At 43.3% G+C, this 17,996-nt stretch overlaps 1 long non-coding RNA gene across 2 annotated transcripts; it reads right to left on the bottom strand.

The window, feature by feature from the left end:
- Positions 1-8,433: 8,433 nt before the first annotated feature.
- On the bottom strand, positions 8,434-17,935 carry LOC133277403 (uncharacterized). 2 transcript variants are annotated; one of them, XR_009746192.1, is made up of 4 exons: positions 17,253-17,935; positions 14,617-14,718; positions 11,851-11,943; positions 8,434-9,233 (listed from the first exon to the last, which is right to left on the bottom strand). It is a non-coding gene; the product is annotated as an uncharacterized LOC133277403 (long non-coding RNA). The 2 variants fall into 2 exon arrangements; XR_009746191.1 differs by lacking the exon at positions 17,253-17,935 and having other exon boundaries at positions 14,617-15,044.
- Positions 17,936-17,996: the final 61 nt, after the last annotated feature.

The raw sequence follows: 17,996 nt of genomic DNA, 5'->3' as shown, positions 1-17,996 counted from the left end.
GAAGCTGGGAGGAAGCAGAGACAGGACACCTGACCCAAACTGACCAAAGAGGTATTCCATACCACAGCACGTCATGCCCAGGAGGTAACTGAGAGTTACCCGGAAGGACTGATAGACTGTGGGGTTGGAGGAGGTATAGGTTGGGGCTTGGTCGGGCTGGGGGGGGGGGGGGGGGGGGGGGCAAGTTATCGGTCGGCTGGTGGTGAGACGTTGTATTCTCTTCCCTTGTTATTTCCTTTATCATTGTTATTATTGGTAGTAGCAGTAGTGATTTGTGTTATACCTTAGTTACTAAACTGTTCTTATCTCAACCCGTGGGAGTTGCATTCTTTTTGATTCTCCTCTCTGTCCCTCTGGGAGTAGGGGGAGGGAAAGAAGGGGGGGGAGTGAGTGAACGAGTTACCTGACTGGGTTTAAACCACGACAGTTCTTTTTGTCGCCCAACTGCGGCACGGTTAAGATAACAACTGATCTGACCGGATTAATAGTCACTCGTCACAATGCTGATTTACTGGCTCTCAGAGTTGTTTCTCTTGATCTCACAGCTTCAGACCGTTGTAACTTACTTAGAGCCGGTATTTGCTGTGTGAGTGTTTATCAAGTGTGGGGCCTGGGCTAAGGTTCTTGTCTCACTGTACTTTATGGCCATGACTTGTAATACGGGCGGGCTCCAGCAGCAGGGCGGGACGGACGTGGCCGTGGACTTGTACCTGGCCGTCCGGCTGCTCTCCACCGGCCTGGCCCTCCCCCTCGCCTCCATCTTTGCGAGGCCACGGGGAGCCGAGGGGGAGCGGCCCCGGTAGCCGGCGGCTGCTGAAGCGGCCCGGGAGGGCGGCCCCGGGGAGCAACCGGTGGCGGGAGCGGGGCCGGAGGCCGTGAGGGGACGGCTGCCGGTGGAGGAGGTCGGGGCGGTCGAGGAGCAGAAAGAAGCGGCTGCCGAGCAGCGGGAGGAGGTGGCGGACGAGCCGAGCCCCGCGGAGGAGGAGCCGAGCCCGGCGGCCGAGCCCAGCCCCGAGACGGCTGAGAGCATTCCCCGGCAGCCGCCCGCCGAGCCCCAGGAGGATGCAGGAGACCACGCAGCATTTCCCAGCAAGGCAGAGGAGGAAGATCTGGACTCAGGGAAAGAGAAGCTGGTGGTGGGAGAGCCGGCAAGCACAGCAGCTACACCAGCCCCAGTGACAAGTACAGCAGCATCGTTTGAGAGTTCTGAAGGTTTTGAATGGCCTTTGGGTATCCTTGGGACCTGCCTGCTGATTGTGATGGGGATCAGCATGTTGGCACACACACAGACTGTGTTCTACCCATGACCATTTTGTCTGATCTCAAAAGTTAAGCAGAGTCAGGTTTGGGTCTTGTCTGGGGTTAGACGACGATACAGGGTGACCAGGAGATTTTCCCCAAAGCTGGACAGTCATGACTGGCAGGGTGTGTGTGACAGTATGGGCAAGTACCTAGTCCACTGGGCCCCTCCAGTGCTTTGGAATCATCGGAGATGGAAGGCAGCTGTATGGAGTCCCCAGCAACAAGCCGCAGAAACTGCTGAAGGGGAGGGTGAATTCTTTTGAGCCTGGTAGGCCCATGGCACTTCAGGCCATCAGAGCAGAGATGCAACATAGAGATGGACTCATGATTGAGGGGTGGACTTAGCAATGGACACTGTTGCCCAGGTTATTCATGAGTGTGAACACTGCACACAGTCTCTCCTGCTCTGGAAGACTGTTACAAGAGATGGAGCCTGACATCATGGACCAGATGGACGCAGCAGCTTTATAGCTACTGGTCCATGCACTTAGATAAGAGTGATGGTATATTGAAAATGTGGGATCTGAGCTTGACGTGAATGGTATGGAATAAGGGGTGGATAATGTCCTGGGTTCAGCAGCAGCAGTCATGTTTCTCCTTCTTGGTAGCTGGTGCAGTGCAGTGTTTTGACTTTCGGCCTGGGAACAGAGCTGATAGCGATGTTTTGGTTTGGCCAAGGACTTTCTGAGCCTCATGCTCTGCCAGGGAGGAGGGGAAGACAGGAGGAAGCAGAGACAGGACACCTGACCCAAGCTAGCCAAAGAGGTATTCCATACCACAGCACGTCATGCCCAGGATGTAACTGGGAGTTAGCTGGAAGGACTGGTAGACTGTGGGGTTGGAGGAGGTATCGGTCGCGGCTTGGTTGGGCTGGGGGGGGGGGGGGGAGTTATCGGTCGGCTGGTGGTGAGATGTTGTATTCTCTTCCCTTGTTATTTCCTTTATCATTGTTATTATTGGTAGTAGCAGTAGTGATTTGTGTTATACCTTAGTTACTAAACTGTTCTTATCTCAACCCGTGGGAGTTGCATTCTTTTTGATTCTCCTCTCTGTCCCTCTGGGAGTAGGGGGAGGGAAAGAAGGGGGGGGAGTGAGTGAACGAGTTACCTGACTGGATTTAAACCATGACACACATAAAGATACATGTGATAGAAGGACATTGCTCTCTTAAAAGCACGCTCCTCCTGCATTTATACATTGTGAGGTTGCCTATACTTCCAGGAACACAGACTGTTTTCTCCAGGGGATTCTGTTCTCATGCAGAGTCCAGGATGAGTGCTGCTCAGGGGAAGAGACACCTCCTCAGTACCTTGGCTCTTTGTTCAACAGATGATCCCTTTCTCGCCTATAGCTATTTGCATTTCTCATGAAGTTTTCTACTCCAGGAATGGTAGGGAGGTGATAACCACAACAGGATTCCTACTACTACCTTCTAAACACTAAAAAATATCAATTTATCTGAGGCAAAAGTTGTCATTAATATTATTCTCCTGTGAAACTGAAGACAAAGTCCTTTTTCTGAGGCTACCCAGAGACTGACAAAAAAAAATCAAAACCAGTGACATTTTTCATAAAGTGTTTCCTTCACAAATAGTTGCCTCATTTGTGAAATAAAATTATTTAAGACAGTTTCAGCTACACAAATGAATTAATGGCAAAGAAATCAACCCTCCTCCCCTCTGATACTGTATTCCTTCAGATATCAGTTTCTTTGCTACAGTGGTGAACACTGCAATGACTTTGGCTGTAGGTATCTAGAAAATTAAAAACACTGCTGTTGCTTTAGCTTTTAAAGTGTGGTGATTATCAGTGGCCTATAGGGGCTTCTTATGGCAACCAAGACATTGCCAGTGGTTCACCTCCTGGAGTACAGAAAGTAACAAAAGAACTGTGCCTGAATCCTTCCCTACTGGTGGTAACTTCCAGTGCCAAAAAAACCTGTCTTTGAGCAAGTATAAGAATCAATGGGTCTCTACGAATTCTTCAAGCTGAAGTCCTCCATTTATTTTTTTGATTTGAACTAAACTTGCCTCTCAAAATTAGGTTTAGGGTTCAACAAGGAGGAAAGGTTTGAACACCTTCATTTTGTATCCTAAACCTTGGAAGGCAACTGCTGTATCCTTAGTATGAAGTGCACAATTAGTACCTAAATGAATATAAAATACTTCAATGAAAATGACATTTTGAAACATTACAAGGACTAACCCTAAACAAGAAGATTATCGAAAGAAAAGTTCCCAACATAGTTTCATTGTTTTATTTTCTCAAAGTGTTGAGACAATTCTGCAGAAGCAAATTAACCCTTGGGGATTTCTCTTTCAGCAAAGGTGGTTACAGTATGAGCAAATTTTCAGTGTCCCCTCAGACCTCATTCCTAATCTGCTTCTTCCATTTTGCATATAATTTCCAGCAGTGAACAAAGCCCTGAGGAGAAATAAGCCTAATTATTTGTTCGTGGCCCCCCGCGTCCTACTTGATTGTGTCAAAAGAGTCATTCTGCTGATGCACCTCCTGCCAGCCAGCTGTACAGTATAGCGGTGACTCTCCTTCCCTCATTTTGCTTTCTCCCTCCACTTGGCAGAGGTGCATGTGTGGGATTTTACAGGGTTGTCTGACAACTTTGAGGCAAGAGATATGTCCAACTTCTATTGGATGCTTTCAATTTGTAAGGACTAAACCAACATTATTTGAAGCTTCAGACAAATACCAGGAAGCAAAAAAACCCTCTGCTGTTGACCTACTGGAACACACTATGATTGAGACTTCAAGGGAGGGAATTTAAAAGGAACAAATTGCATGGATTGTGCAAGCTATTAATTCTATAATTTGATGAACAAGCCTAATAACGCATGCCCTAGCATGAGAACGTGGGTAACAAATACCACAATTCACAGCTGTCATGTCTATCTTAAAGTGATGTCTGCATAATTTCCCAGACTAACCAGTTACTACACTTTCTCAAATAACAGCTGAATTTGCCCCTCCTCTTCTGCCTGTTGCTTCCAAAGTAGTCTCCTTAACACAGTCAGAGAGCAACTAATGAGACTTTTACAGATCAAACTCATTACAATATATCTAAACTGGCTATTAGTGTTATATAAACACTAACAAGGACACAAAACCTTTTTCAAAACATAAACTGAAGGTTTCATTGTCTATATACAATATCCCACCTCCTTAATATGGTATATTAGTCAGGGCATCTTATTCAAGAGTCACCATAGGATTTTTATGTGTCGGAGCAGAAGGAAGAATAGGGGTCTATTAAACACTGAACCTAATGCTGAACTACAAAGCAGGACTTTGCACAAAGACTAAGTGCCAGATGTGTGCATCTTGCTCATCAAAATTAGCAGCCAGGGGATTCACAAGATGTTTAAAGCATACTTACAGAACAAAGACTCTTACTAAAATATTACTAGGCAGATATTGTAGTGATATTGTGCAAAGTAACAGAGTAAAAATAATTCATGAATATGATAAGGTAAGAAAAATGTTCCAACCATTTTGGCCATCAATGAGTTCTGCTATTTACAGAACACTTGGGAAATATTCTTTATTTTTAGGACTTCGTAGGAAGTTGTCACTGAGCAATCAAAGAGGACCTCATATACGTTTGATAAAAAGAATTCATCCTGGTGTAAAACTACTGATTAGCTGTTAGAAAGATAGTAGGAATCCATGATGCTGTTTTAAAAATCCTACTCTGTTGCTCCAGAAAACCCACGCCATTCCTAAGAAATGTGAAATATTCCAAAAGGCTGCTAAACTTTTTTTTTCATCCAAGCAATTTTCCACTGCCAAAAAAATAAGTAGTTTTTCAACTTAAGTAACTCCTTTGGGGATAGTTGTTTCCACATTATATCAGAGACCATTTTACATTCCTTGTACACCAAATGGTCCTAAAAATTTATCTAGTACAACTTTGGTACAGCAAAGAAACTCACCACCTTGCAGGTGCTTTAACATTTCCCCAGACTGCGACTGTAACCCCATGCCCTTCATCTACTGCTGTCTTTGACAGCCTTCCCCCTTCATCCCTGTCCCATCACTGCCACCTCCCCTGGCACTTCTCTTGATGCAGAGGCACTGCAGAGCTCATGGAGAGCGGACATGGGCATGGGAGTATCTGGTGGCTGTCTTACAGAGAGCTCCCCCGCCTTTCCAGGAGATGTAGGATGAATGAGCTGTACATTCTGGAGAAAATATATACATATGTTGGGGAAAATGAAACTGAACTGCTCACAAGGACTATTTGCCCAGCTCTGTAGCAGAGAAATAAATTAAACCATACACAAAAACAGCTGCTGGTTTCAGTAGCCTTTCTGCATGTAGTCTTCTGCAGTTTAGTCTTCAGTGCATTTCATATCCCTTCATTTTGTCCATGAACGTTGATACAAAATACTATCAGTACCAAAGAACAACTGTAAATTCCCACAAAGAGGATGTTGTCATATGTTTCTCCATTCCTCACCTGAAGGAAAGACTACGTGTAGTATTGCTGTTCTCTTGTAGCAGCTTTTTTTAAAACATAAGATCTAGGGCTAGAGTCAGACCTTAAATCCAACAAGGTAAGTTTGATATTTTAGATAGTTATATCCTGTTATACCTAAGCTTTTAAATTAATCATGGCAATACTGAATTTAGGATAAGTACTCAATTAATTCCCCAGATTTCTAGGAAAGATTTGCACTTTCTAGTGAACCTTGTGCTGCCACAAATATACTGCCAGAAGATGCTCAAGAGAGCTACTTCAAACACAATGACCTTAGTTACTACATTTACTGCAAAAATCTCCGATGTGGAGTCTTTTTGTTACTGCCCTCAGTTTCCTGTAACCTCCATCCCCAGGGCCTCGAAAGCAAAGAACGGGCAGCTTTTTACCCATGCTAAGAAGAGGTCGAAGAGTGTGTGATCTTCTCTTCACACTCTTCTTCAGAGCGTGAAAATGTAGCATTCTTGGACTTCATTTCTCTGCAAAAAGTGCTGAACTCCCCTTCCAAAAAAGGCACATACGCACCATACTTCTAGATGACTAATACTGTATTCTGTGTGGCAAATGCACTTTATTCTGTTGTCATTATTTTTTCCACAGTCAGCCCAAGGGTGATTCTAACATTATTTTATCTCATAGTAATGGGACAGTTTGGCAATATGTCCCATTATCCAATATCACTCACCAACTGTTGATGGGTTTCACTTTCTCTCCTTCTAAAGAGAAAAAAGTGTCCATTTTGCGAAAGCCATACATTTGGGGTTTTTTGCCAAAGAGGTGTGTGAATCAGGCTGTTAAAAGCTAGTACATGCAGCACATCAAGCTGATCGTGGGAAATAGCTCATGTCTGACCTCACAGCCTGACACAGACAGCACGGTCCGAGCAGAACACCTGTTAGCACATGAAGCATGGATGAACAGGTAGCTCAGAACACAGCCTTATGCCACAGTTACAGCAATGTTCAGGATAATTAGAGAGAATCAAAATAGTCAGGATAAAGCTGCATTATTTAACCTGATTAAAAGCCAAAATATTGTGATGAGCCAGTCCCCATCACTACTGAAAAACAAGCACAGTGGTCAAACAGGGAGATGTAAAAAGAGTACACAGCTTTCAGCCCGCTGTAAGAAAAGGTCATCCTATTTTGGGGGGGTGTGCTTGTGTATGTCGGTTGTTTTTCATATAAATTGCTATTAAGCCAAACATTATAAAAGGCTTAGTGTCTATGTTCTTTCCTACAGCATATTGCTGGGAAGCTGCACTGTTTAGAGGCTGTGATCTCTGATTGCAAGGAAATACAGCAATAGCATCAGCAGCCAAATTGATGGCAGTGAGTCAGGCCAGTTTCTCTCAGAAGTTTCTGCTGCTGGTGTACGTAGTCAAAACCCTGGCAAGTATTACTGAGCTGAAATGAGAACTGGGGAAGTTTCACATCCTTGCCCAGTGCTGGGCAAACAGCACCTTCTCAGCCCTCTTGTACCAGAATACGCTTTACACAATTTATTTTTCAAGTAACCCTTGTTGTTGGCCAAGAAGAAGAAGAAGCAGCCAGATTTTCTCAGTGAGAATTACCCATAAGGACAGAAATGTTAATACTTCAGTAGCAAAGACCAGCAATGATGACATGAGGCCAGCCAGTGCTAATGCTAGGCACTCCTGCAAGTACAAAGAAATTAGGTTGAGGGAAATGATGAACAGAATAACGTTCTTTGCTGAAAGGCTGACAGCCCCAGAATCAGTCTGAGAAGCTGTGGTTACATAGCACGATATGTGGTAAGGAGATAAAAGGGAGGCTGGAAGAAGTGATACTGGGATGAAGCAATCAGTCACACTTATAGGAAACAGCCATGTACCATGTTTTTCCAAAAATATCCAAAGCACTTGGAGGATCCTGTCCAGCTTTCACTGGTGTCTATGACCCTGTTACATTGCTGCAAAATAATCATCAAAAAAAGTAAGAAAACTTAACTTTCAACAACTTCTGAATACACAGCTGTTGAGAGGAATGTGATGGTGCCTGCAAGCCGCAACCTCCAATATAGGCTAAATATTTTCCAAGTTTAACTTTTGTAACTTCTTTCAGAGAGTGCCACCTCCACTTCTAGCCTGAAAGACTTGGGAATTTATTAAAACTCCACTTGTCTGAGATACAGTCGATATTAACAGGAAAAATTCACAAAGCTCAGTATCTTTTAAAGGCTGTAGGGAGCAAGCGCGGCTCATAGCAAACCCTGAAGCTGGAGGAATGGAGCATAACATTTAGAGCTATGACAAAATGCCTACCACAATCCTAATGAATATGTGTTTAAACTCCAGACACCTGATGGTCAATTATAAGAGAGTCCTGTAAATATTAAGAGTGGTTTTTCAATGAATCCAATTGTAATGAGTCTCGCTCTGGGTGGTGCTGAGAAAAACCAGATATGTAATTGCAATGTGCTCTGCTGCTGTTCTGATTAGAGCTGTGCTGGGATCTCTCTTAGCTTCTATGATGCGGGAAAAATCTGCATATTCTCATTCAGTTGATGAAGCATCAATATCTTTAAGTTGGCCATTGAAACACCGTCAGTAGAAAACAGCCAATGAATTACCCTTGGGTTCAGGTTCACTGCATTTTACAGTTAACCACCAGGTCTGAGTTTTCTTACTTTTAATTGTAACTCTAGACATATAAATTGTCACATCTTGAATTATTGGTAAAGACATGTTCATGCAAAACATCAGTTAAATACTTTTGAAGATGCAAATAACTAGTTAATGTAGGCATTCAAAATTAGCATTTGACCTCGAGGATTTTCATGTGAGCTTTAATGCTAATTTATTAGGTGTGTTTGGACAGTATAGTTTGCATTCTGAATTCCTGTACAATGCTTGTTCAATGAAGTGAACGGCTGTAGTTAATCTACTGGAGACTGCTGGTTTGACTAATCATTGTAATATTGCTACAGCTAGCAGCCACAGTCAGCTGGGCAGCACTGTTTTGTCACACACAGGAGGCACCCCAGTTCATCACAGTCACCTTCACAAAAAAGGAAGCAGGAGAGAACCCTGCACAATCCTGGAAAGATTCGAACAACAGCTCTTGCCCTCCCTTTGAGAGAAGTCACTGCCATCACTCCTGCATTTGCCCTTATGGCTTGCTGTTACACTGGCCACAGCTCTCAAGAAGCACTGAACACATTTGGGTCAGTTACTCAGTGAATCATCTTTAGTCTATGAAAAATCAGAACAAAGAGCTGAGGAAATTGGGAAGGGAGGTAAGGGGATAACATTCCTTTTTTCCTCTTTGCCACCTTCTTGGAAATATGGGAAATGCCTTCAGCACTTCAGCCATCTGCAAGGCTTGTGGCTTCTCTATTTTATTCTCAGCAGGTACATCTGGTTTTTGCTCAAGGGATGGACTTTCACCTTCCCTTTTTCCTCTGACACGGACATCTGCAAAGTAATGAGAATGAAACCACTTCAGTCACTTTCAGGGAGACTGAGTTTTCTTGAAACATAACAGGAACTGAAAGCAGTGGCAGCTCTTAGAGCAGAGCTCTATAAGCTTATGCAGTGGCATCACATCTTGCTGCAATGCCAGGCTGCCTAGGGAACTTCTGTCCATTCAACACCTCTTCCAATGACATCTTACACTAGTTCTTTGAAGTTCTTGAATCTGGAAATAATTAGTGGCCAGTCAAAAGTGGTGTTCCCCAGGGTTCAGTATTGGGGGCAGGTCTGTTTAATATACTTATCAAGTGCACCCTCAGCAAGTTTGTGGACAACACCAAGTTGGGCAGGAGTGTTGATCTGCTGGAGAACAGGGAGGCTCTGCAGAGGGATCTGGACAGGCTGGATCAATGGGCTGGTGCCAATGGTATGAGGTTCAACAAGCCTCAATGACAGGTCCGGCCCTTGGGTCACAACAACCCCATGCAATGCTACAGGCTTGGGGAAGAGTGGCTGGAAAGCTGCTGGGGTGTTGGTAGACAGCTGGCTGAATATGAGCCAGCATTGTGCCCTGGTGGCCAAAAGCATCCTGGTTTGTATCAGAAATAGTGGGGCCAGCCAGACTAGGGCAGTGATCATCCCCTTGTCCTGGGCACTGGTAAGGCTGCACCTCCAATATTGAGTTCAGTTCTGGGCCTCGCACTACAAGAGAGACATTGAGGTGCTGGAGTGGGTCCAGAGAAGGGCAACAGAGCTGGTGAAGGGTCAAGAGCACAAGTCTGATGAGGAATGGCTGAGGGAACTAGGATTGTTTAGTCTGGAGAAGAGGAGGCTCAGGAGGACCTCATCGGTCTTTACAACTACCTGAAAGGAGAATGGGGAGGGGTGGGGTTGGTATTTTCTCCAAAGGAAGAAGTGATAGGACAAGAGGAAATGGCCTAAAGTTGTGTCAGGGAAGGTTTAGGTTGAATATTAGGAGAATTTTCTTCACTGAAAGGATTGTTAAGCATTGGAACAGGCTGCCCAGGGAAGTGGTGGAGTCATCATCCTTGGAGGTATTTAAAAGACATGTAAATGTGGCACTTAGGGACACAGTTTAGCAGTGGACTTGGCAGTGATATCTTAATGGTTGGACTTCATGATCTTGAAAGTTTTTTCCAACTTAAACAACTTTATGGTTCTGTGATTCTGACGTCCAATGTTTGGCAAGGGCAGCCTAATACGAAAAAAAAAAAGAAAAAGAAAAGAAGTTAAAAAAATCAAATCTGTTTCTTCAAGGCTCCATGTTTAGGATATTTGGAAATTTCACAATAATTGCCAAATTCCATTCATGGTCCCCCCTCCTTCCTGACAAGCTAACTTTACTCCAGACCTCAGATACAGTAGATTCAGCTCACATCTAGACATCCATTCATCCTAACCTTCTGTTAGCAGCACTGTTGTGACAGCTGTGCCTTGTGTCAGGACTGGCCAGCTGCAGGGAACAGGGGTTGAGATAAATATGACAAGAGTGACACCAGCTTTGTACAAAGGAAATCAGGGATTGTGATGGCTCCCCAATGTGTATATGAAATATTACTTGTACTCCTCTGCATTTTTTTGACTTTTAATCGAGCCATGACCACAGGATTCTAAATTAAAGTGACTTTGCCTTCCCCCTCTGGTGTCAGAAGTGACAACACCTTCCAGAAACACAGGCCTCTAGACTGCATCTTTTGGCCAAGCTGTAGTGGCTTTGGGTGCTTGACGTCTGTTGATGTCTTGAGCATATGCTATCATTTTACGTGCGAGCTCACGGATTTCACTGGATAGGCTTTCCACAGGATCTTGGCCAAGAAAAATAACCCCCCAACAGTTACCTCTCTGAAACACAGACAAATAGAAAAATAAATCACTGCCCCATCTTGGCACCTGGTTTGCTTTTGAATCCAACCTGCCTCAGCACATACTGTTTGCTATTGCTGAAAATAGGTGCCTCTAGTTCTGTGCCTTTGGAAGTCAACGTGCTCCTTAGTGGCCTTGCTCTGCAGATGACGTGAGGTCAGCCTAGGGATATTAGAGGGAGTCCAAAATGTTTCATAACAACTGAGAGAGAAAGCACAGCTCAGGACCAGTTTGTGCTCAGTTGGGGCTGGGCTGCAGACTCTGACAAGCTTATCTGCTGATGTCAAGAGTGATTTAACATGTGACAGTGTGTGGAAACTGGCTGTGCAAGCAGTTGCAACATCCAGTAAGAGCAGCAAAGGCAGCAGGAGTACAAGTACTTTGCAACTACAGCAGTTCACACTGAAGAAAATCCCCACAAAAAGCATTTACAGCCATCCTCTGACAGAGGCTGGTTAGTAAGATGGGCAGTAAGTGGGATAACTGAAGGTTCCCTAAGGCAGCTGTGGTGGTTTCCATACCCCAGAGATAAGGCTGGGTGTGAGCAGGAGCCAGGAAAAAGGGGGGTGTGACATAAAAGGGAGGAGAAACCACATTTTCCATGACCCAGGAACTTTCCCCAGTGTGGGAGAGAACAGAAACCAGAAGCACATTTGCGTCTTCTCTGGGGTAAAGGGATTAATCACAAAGAGAAAATGCCTTGTAATACTGTGACTCAGCAGAAAATATTACTTACTTGGAAACAGCTGGAGGACACAGCCACAATGCAGCAGTGAGTCAGGGAAACCTGGGATTTGGGCTGTTACCTTTACCCTCCCTTCCAGACAGTCTGAAAATTTGGGAATAAGATGATTGCTTATAAAGAAACACCTCATGTTGCCTTGTGTAGCCAGTATGGATTTGGACTGCACAGCAGAAATAGAAGTACAGAAGTCATCATTTTTCTTTTTGTGGTGTCTTCTTTGGCACTGATATTTCTACTGCAGCTCCTGTGGCATGGTCCTAGCAAAGCCGGGTGGTGTATCACACCGAGCCTTCTGACATGTACAGTAGTCTAAACTGGTAGTAGTACAGACCTACATCACCAGCTTTTCCACAGGAAAAAAAGAAAAATGAGGTAAAAAAACTCCTATCACCACAGTCTATGCTGGTTTTAGGGGAAAATCTCTTAGAAAAGGGGATAAATAAATCATGTGTTGTCTTTTCTGAGAATGACCACAAGCAATGAAGTGAGCTTTCATCTCATTTTTGATGAAAGCTTTTTGAGCTTTCATCTCATGGAGTCAAAAGGAGGTAAGTCTCATTCCCAAGAAAGACATTGTGAGGGCAGGATGTTATCCAATTGCTCTCTCCTTTCTGATTTACTTAAGTGGTTCTGCAGAGCAATGAATGGTACCTGGGTACTAAATCAAAATACAAGTTAAAGGAGTTTTAAGGACTTTTAGGCTGTCCTACTCATCTTTTAGGAAATGTTAATTTTTCATAAACCCTTCAGATCAACCTACGTAGTGGTTTTCACCATTTTATGTTACATGACAGTCTGGAGACCCCTGCCAGAAGTAAATCTCATGGTCACTGGAACATGTTGCCCAAAGAAGTGGTAAATGCTCCATTGCTGGAAGTCTTCAAGGCCAGGTTGCACAGAGCTTTGGGCGACATGGTCTAGTGTGAGGTGTTCCTGCCCATGGGGGGGTTGGAACTAGATGATCTTAAAGTCCTTTCCAACCCTAACCATTCTATGATTCTATGGTCAGTAGCAGTCTACAACTCACCAGGAAGCTGACTTTCCCCTGCCCTGATTTTATAACCCGACAACAAGCAGCAGGTAAATAGTTAAAGGAACCTAAGTAAGTAAAATAAACAGACTAAATAAAACCTAAATAAAATTAAATAGCAGGCAAGGGAAAGCTGATACACGGTGACAGTGAAGTTAGGTGTGATTATGTGACCTAGTCACTACAGAGACTGGGTAATTACAAGCACTTCAGGATCATTTGTGTGGCAGACAGCATGAAAAGGTAGGATTTGGTGGTGAAGAAAAGATGATGGTCTTATGAATTTGAAATAGTTCAATATGCAAAAATGTTAGGTATTTTAATTACTGGATGGATTCATGGATATATTACAAGTCCATGAAACTGAAGCTGGGATCTGCATTATTACTTTTATCAGTCATGAGGAACAAATGCTCTTTCCTTGCTGCTGTTCTCTTTTAAGCCTCACTGCTCAGCACTCTGACATCTGAAAGATTATAATGAGCAATGCCGGTGGGTTTTTCTCCCAAAATTTCTGCTGACAACCCCTGGTGATGTGTTAGAATACCGTGTTGGTATTGGGCCACTGCCAGAGGGTGAGCCAAGAAACCGGCTGTGGGAAGTGACACCAGTCCTTACAGCTGAAATCATAGGAGTGAGTGAACTTCAACTTCGCAGTCATTGGGCATAACTGCATGCTCACAGATGTACCCAGGCCCTGGTTTCTGTCTTGTCTGAACAGTACAGTTTTCAACCCAGGCTGCCAGAGGTCATCCAAGGACCACCATGACTTCAACGGTGTCTCTCCTGGTGATAGCTCTGCACACAAGTCCAAAGCTGCCAGTAACTTCTCTTAGGAGTTCTCTCTGACAAGCAGCCCTCTCTTCAGCACTAACTAAAATGAAGCCTATAGCTTACCTCATGTTAAGGAAGGACCTAAGCCAAAACAAAAAGATAGCAATAAATCCATCATTAGAAGTTCATCTTCTTCGCTCTGTCTTTTGACTTAAATTGCTGCTTTTATCCTTGTTTTAGCTACCATCTCTAACACATAAGAAATATGCTGTGAGCCTTGACAAGCAATTGAGATAAACACCAACCCTTGTAAACCCTCAGACAAGAGGCTGCATTTCTGTTATATTTCAGCAGTTTGGAGAAACTACCAGAAGCCAGCAAGGTATAAATACTTATTAATCCTTACCTTGCATTAGTACCGTGAATGGCAGAAAGAGAATTTGAGATTTTACGGAACAATACTACACAGCTATACTACACTGATGCCAGCAAAGAAGTTTCCTCAGTTGAAAGGTGTCCTGAGGTCCTTATGCTTACTTGAGTTGTTAAAGGGTGTTTAACTTGGCCATGCCAGTAGTGTTCCCTGCACATTTTATGTTGAAGCAGAACAGCAAATTTAGCTTCCTCGTATTTTCTTCCTTAGGCAATTCATCTTCGGGAAGAAAGATTATAAACATTCTGAAAGCCAGCATTTCTTTACAGTCTCACAGTACAGCTCACAGTACTCTATTAAGAGTTCCAGTATGGGTGGTACCATTATTAGAACCATAATATCCTCAGGGTCCTTATGGTGGATTAGAATTTCATATATAATAGTGACAATAATGACAGTAATAATAATAAAGCGATTGTTAAACCTTGTGTTGGTAGATAGGAGTTTGAAAAACAGCTAAATATGCCTCAGATGCTCAAACCCAGTAATGCAAATGTAGAAAGAAACAAATATTTATTACATATTTATCCTTTTGCTCTCTGTGATGCTTATTTAATGCATGATGTAAGGGTGGCACTGCTACTGTGGTATCCTCCTGATGAGATTGGTGCTGTGAAACCACCTGCAGTACAGAACAGAAGTGGACACATGAGATTAGCTAATTAAGTACTGTTCTTTAGGAGGCTGGAAAATAGAGTAGAAAGCTGGCAAGTTTGAGGAGGCTGAAGTGAAGGCAAGAGAAAAGAGATGAGGATCCCATTGCTCTTCCCATCTCTAGGCAGAAGCAGCCCGTGGCAGTTCCTTCAGTATGCCTGGGCACCTAGGCCATGCAGCAGCCTGCACTGCCACTGCCATTTTGTCCTAAGGGATGGGGAGGGTATTTTAATTTTCATTTTGAAACAGTAGTAAAGAGAGCATTTCCTCATTTCCTTTGCACCATGGCTCCTGTGTGTTATATGCGTCTTCAAGAGAAGGCAATGAAAATGTTTGTCAAAGATGCATTCAATGTAGGGCATGAAGCAGGTCTTGTTTGAGGAGTGAGGAGCAGAGGGACGAGTTTTAGCAATTCTAAGGAAGTCCAGGAAATAGTTCTTGTAAACTTGCCTGAAATCATAACGAAAATGGAAGATAAAGTGCTTTAAAAAGAGAAAACTTTAGCTTCGTCACTTGCCAATATTTTCTTTTCTAAAACTAAGCAGCCAGGCAAAAATGAGAACAGGGTTTGACTGAATTGTTCGGAGGGGCTTTTGGTTTGCGGTTTGGTTTTTTTTCCTTTTAATTTTTAAAGTATGCAGTAACTTATATTTCTAGATGAAGTGGAAAGAATAATAAGCAAAACTTATTCTCTAAAAAAATGCATGTAAAATGCAACCGAGTTTGTTTTGCTTTTTGCTTCTTTAGGAGTGGGGTCTGGAGATTGTGTTTTGTTTTCTTAGAAGACTTAGAAAGCAACTCACATTCCAAAAGCAGTTACCAGTTACAGTTTATCCTGTTTGTTTTTCAAGAGAGTATGAAAAATACATTTTTAAATGGCAGAAATACTTTACCATTGCTAACCATTTAATTGCCAGACAAGAGCCACAAGTTAGTAACACTATAGTGAAGTCTGTAAAAAGGACAACATGAAAAATTATTAGGTGGCTTATTTAGCTTACAGCTGTTCTACATTCTTATTGCACTGTATGATATGTCAAAGAATGACAGTTTTCATTTTCTCTTCTGATTGCTCTGTTTAGCTCACTTTGACACAGATCACTGTTTTTACAAGAACACAGTCCAGCTGGAGGGCAAACATTTCTCCTGAGGCAGCACTGGTCTCTGCAAGGCAGTGGTAGTCAGGTCCAGCACTGGATTCAAGGCCCTGCAGAGGAGTTGTTGGCCTCTCAAAGCTAGTACAACTTTCCTTTCTCAGGTTTTTGGGTGCACTGCAGCAGCACTGTCTTCAAGCCACACTGCATCCTCCACTAAGACAGACAAGCCGTATCAAAAGGGCTTAGGGGTAAAGGACAGCTAGTTCAACTGGGAAAGGTAGATCAGACAAGGGAAGGTCTTTGTGATCCAAAGCAGGAGATAGACGCAGAAACCACACTTCAGGAGATAGATCCAGAGACCACTTGCCACTGAGAATTCCTAAAGCTGAAAGGAGATACTAGAAGGAGTAGTAGTAAGAGAGCTTATTGAAAAGCTGATCCTTAAAGACCAGAGAGTTCAGAAGAGGATGCAAGAGCAAATTTTTAGCCACTCAGAATATCAATCCTACTAAATATATTTATGGTGAGAAAGACAACATGTCCTTACAGGAAATGAATGTAAATACATTATCAGAGGCAAACATCTGCAACTGACTGAGGTTATTGTTTATGAGACTCTCTGTTGACTGCAGTGGAAAAAGGAACCAAGCATGCAAGGGAAGTGGAAGAAAGCATTTGAGAATCCTCTTCTGCGCAAGCATGAACATGTTTTGGTTTTCACTTGGTCTCTCTTGCAGTGTCCAACTGCCAAGCTAGCATACTTCTCTCTACTGCTGTTTCCTCAAGTGTCAGGCAATTGAAAGTGCCTGATGCCTTCCCCACAATGAAGTGTCTTCCCCCATGTCTTCCTCCAGCATATGCATAACTGCCCTGGGTCTTTGAGTCACTGGAGAGGTGCCAGCCCATGCGCTGTTTTCTGGGCATTTCCAAATGATTCAAACACTTTTTCCTGTGGAGGTTGTTTTGAAGTGTTCAGACAAATGATCCTGCCCATGCCTGTGCTGGGAGAGCAGGACACCTGCCACCTCAGCAAGTAGCCCCCAGTACATGGTCACACACATAGATACGTGCAGAGCTCACAATGCAGGCTGAGAGCAGTGATACTGGTGAGTGTGCTGCAAGCAACCTGGGTCACACTGAGCCACCCATGCAATGGAGACAGTCACCTGAGAGGCAGCAGATTGCAGAGTACCAGGAGACAGAAAGCTGTGCCCTGGTTCTTGGTGCAAGGCTGAAGCAGTGCAAACTCAGAGAAAGGCTTCAGGGAGAGTATTGCAGAACTACACACATCTTGCATGTATAGCTGTCTTGCACCTCACAGGTATATAAAGGCCAAGACTTTTTAGGGTCCCCATTGGCCATACCAGGAGAATTTTATCATGAGTCAGTGAAGGTTTATACTTACATTTTGAGTATATAGCCTAGGGCAAGCTGAGCCTTAAGTCACTAGAAATCGTACAACTCATTGTGTACCTCTTTAGCATCAGAGTTGTAGCCCAATCTACAGATTACCAAAAGCATGTGGAGGTTTTCCTACCAGATACAAATAAAACCAGTGAATAAGATATCCTTTCACATGAAAATATCTTTTAATTTATTCCATTTTGCCCTTCTCTGTTTATTTTTTTGCCTGCTACTTCAATATAAAAATAAATACTGTTTTAAAAAATGTTATCCTGGCCATCTAGTTATAGTACTTCTATTGAGCTCAGTAAACTATAAGCCCAGTCCTTGCACATGTGTTTCTCTGTTAATATAGGTCTACTGGACAAAGAGCTAAATTGCTTGAATTTGTTTCAATGGAATGACATTGGAAGAAAACTGAGTTACAAACAAGAAAGAGGGCTTGCCTTCTAGTCTCAGTATGGATGGGCCTGATGAATCAACTGCCTCTTTCCCCTAGAGATAATCCTACCAACCCACTTAGGCTCACTGGAGAAGATGAGTTGCTAGGGAGAGAAGGTTGAGTCAATTTGTTGGTTTTGTGGCTAGATACCCCATCTTTTGCAAGCTCTGTAATTCCATGGCTCAAAAACAGGTCAATTTTTCTTCCCCACATCATTTCACTTTCTAAATGATTTAGGAGAGGCTGTGTATCTGCCAAAAAAAAAAAATCAAATTTTCTAATCTCTTTAGCAAATCTGGACTT

The sequence above is a fragment of the Pezoporus flaviventris genome, unplaced genomic scaffold (assembly GCF_033815535.1).
Source record: "Pezoporus flaviventris isolate CSIRO_AGI_PZ_B2104156 unplaced genomic scaffold, CSIRO_AGI_Pfla_v1 ptg000055l, whole genome shotgun sequence".
In the NCBI taxonomy this organism is placed as follows: Eukaryota; Metazoa; Chordata; class Aves; order Psittaciformes; family Psittacidae; genus Pezoporus; species Pezoporus flaviventris.
The sequence above is the reverse complement of the archived record's forward strand: the minus strand, read 5'-3'. Positions and strand labels throughout refer to the sequence as shown.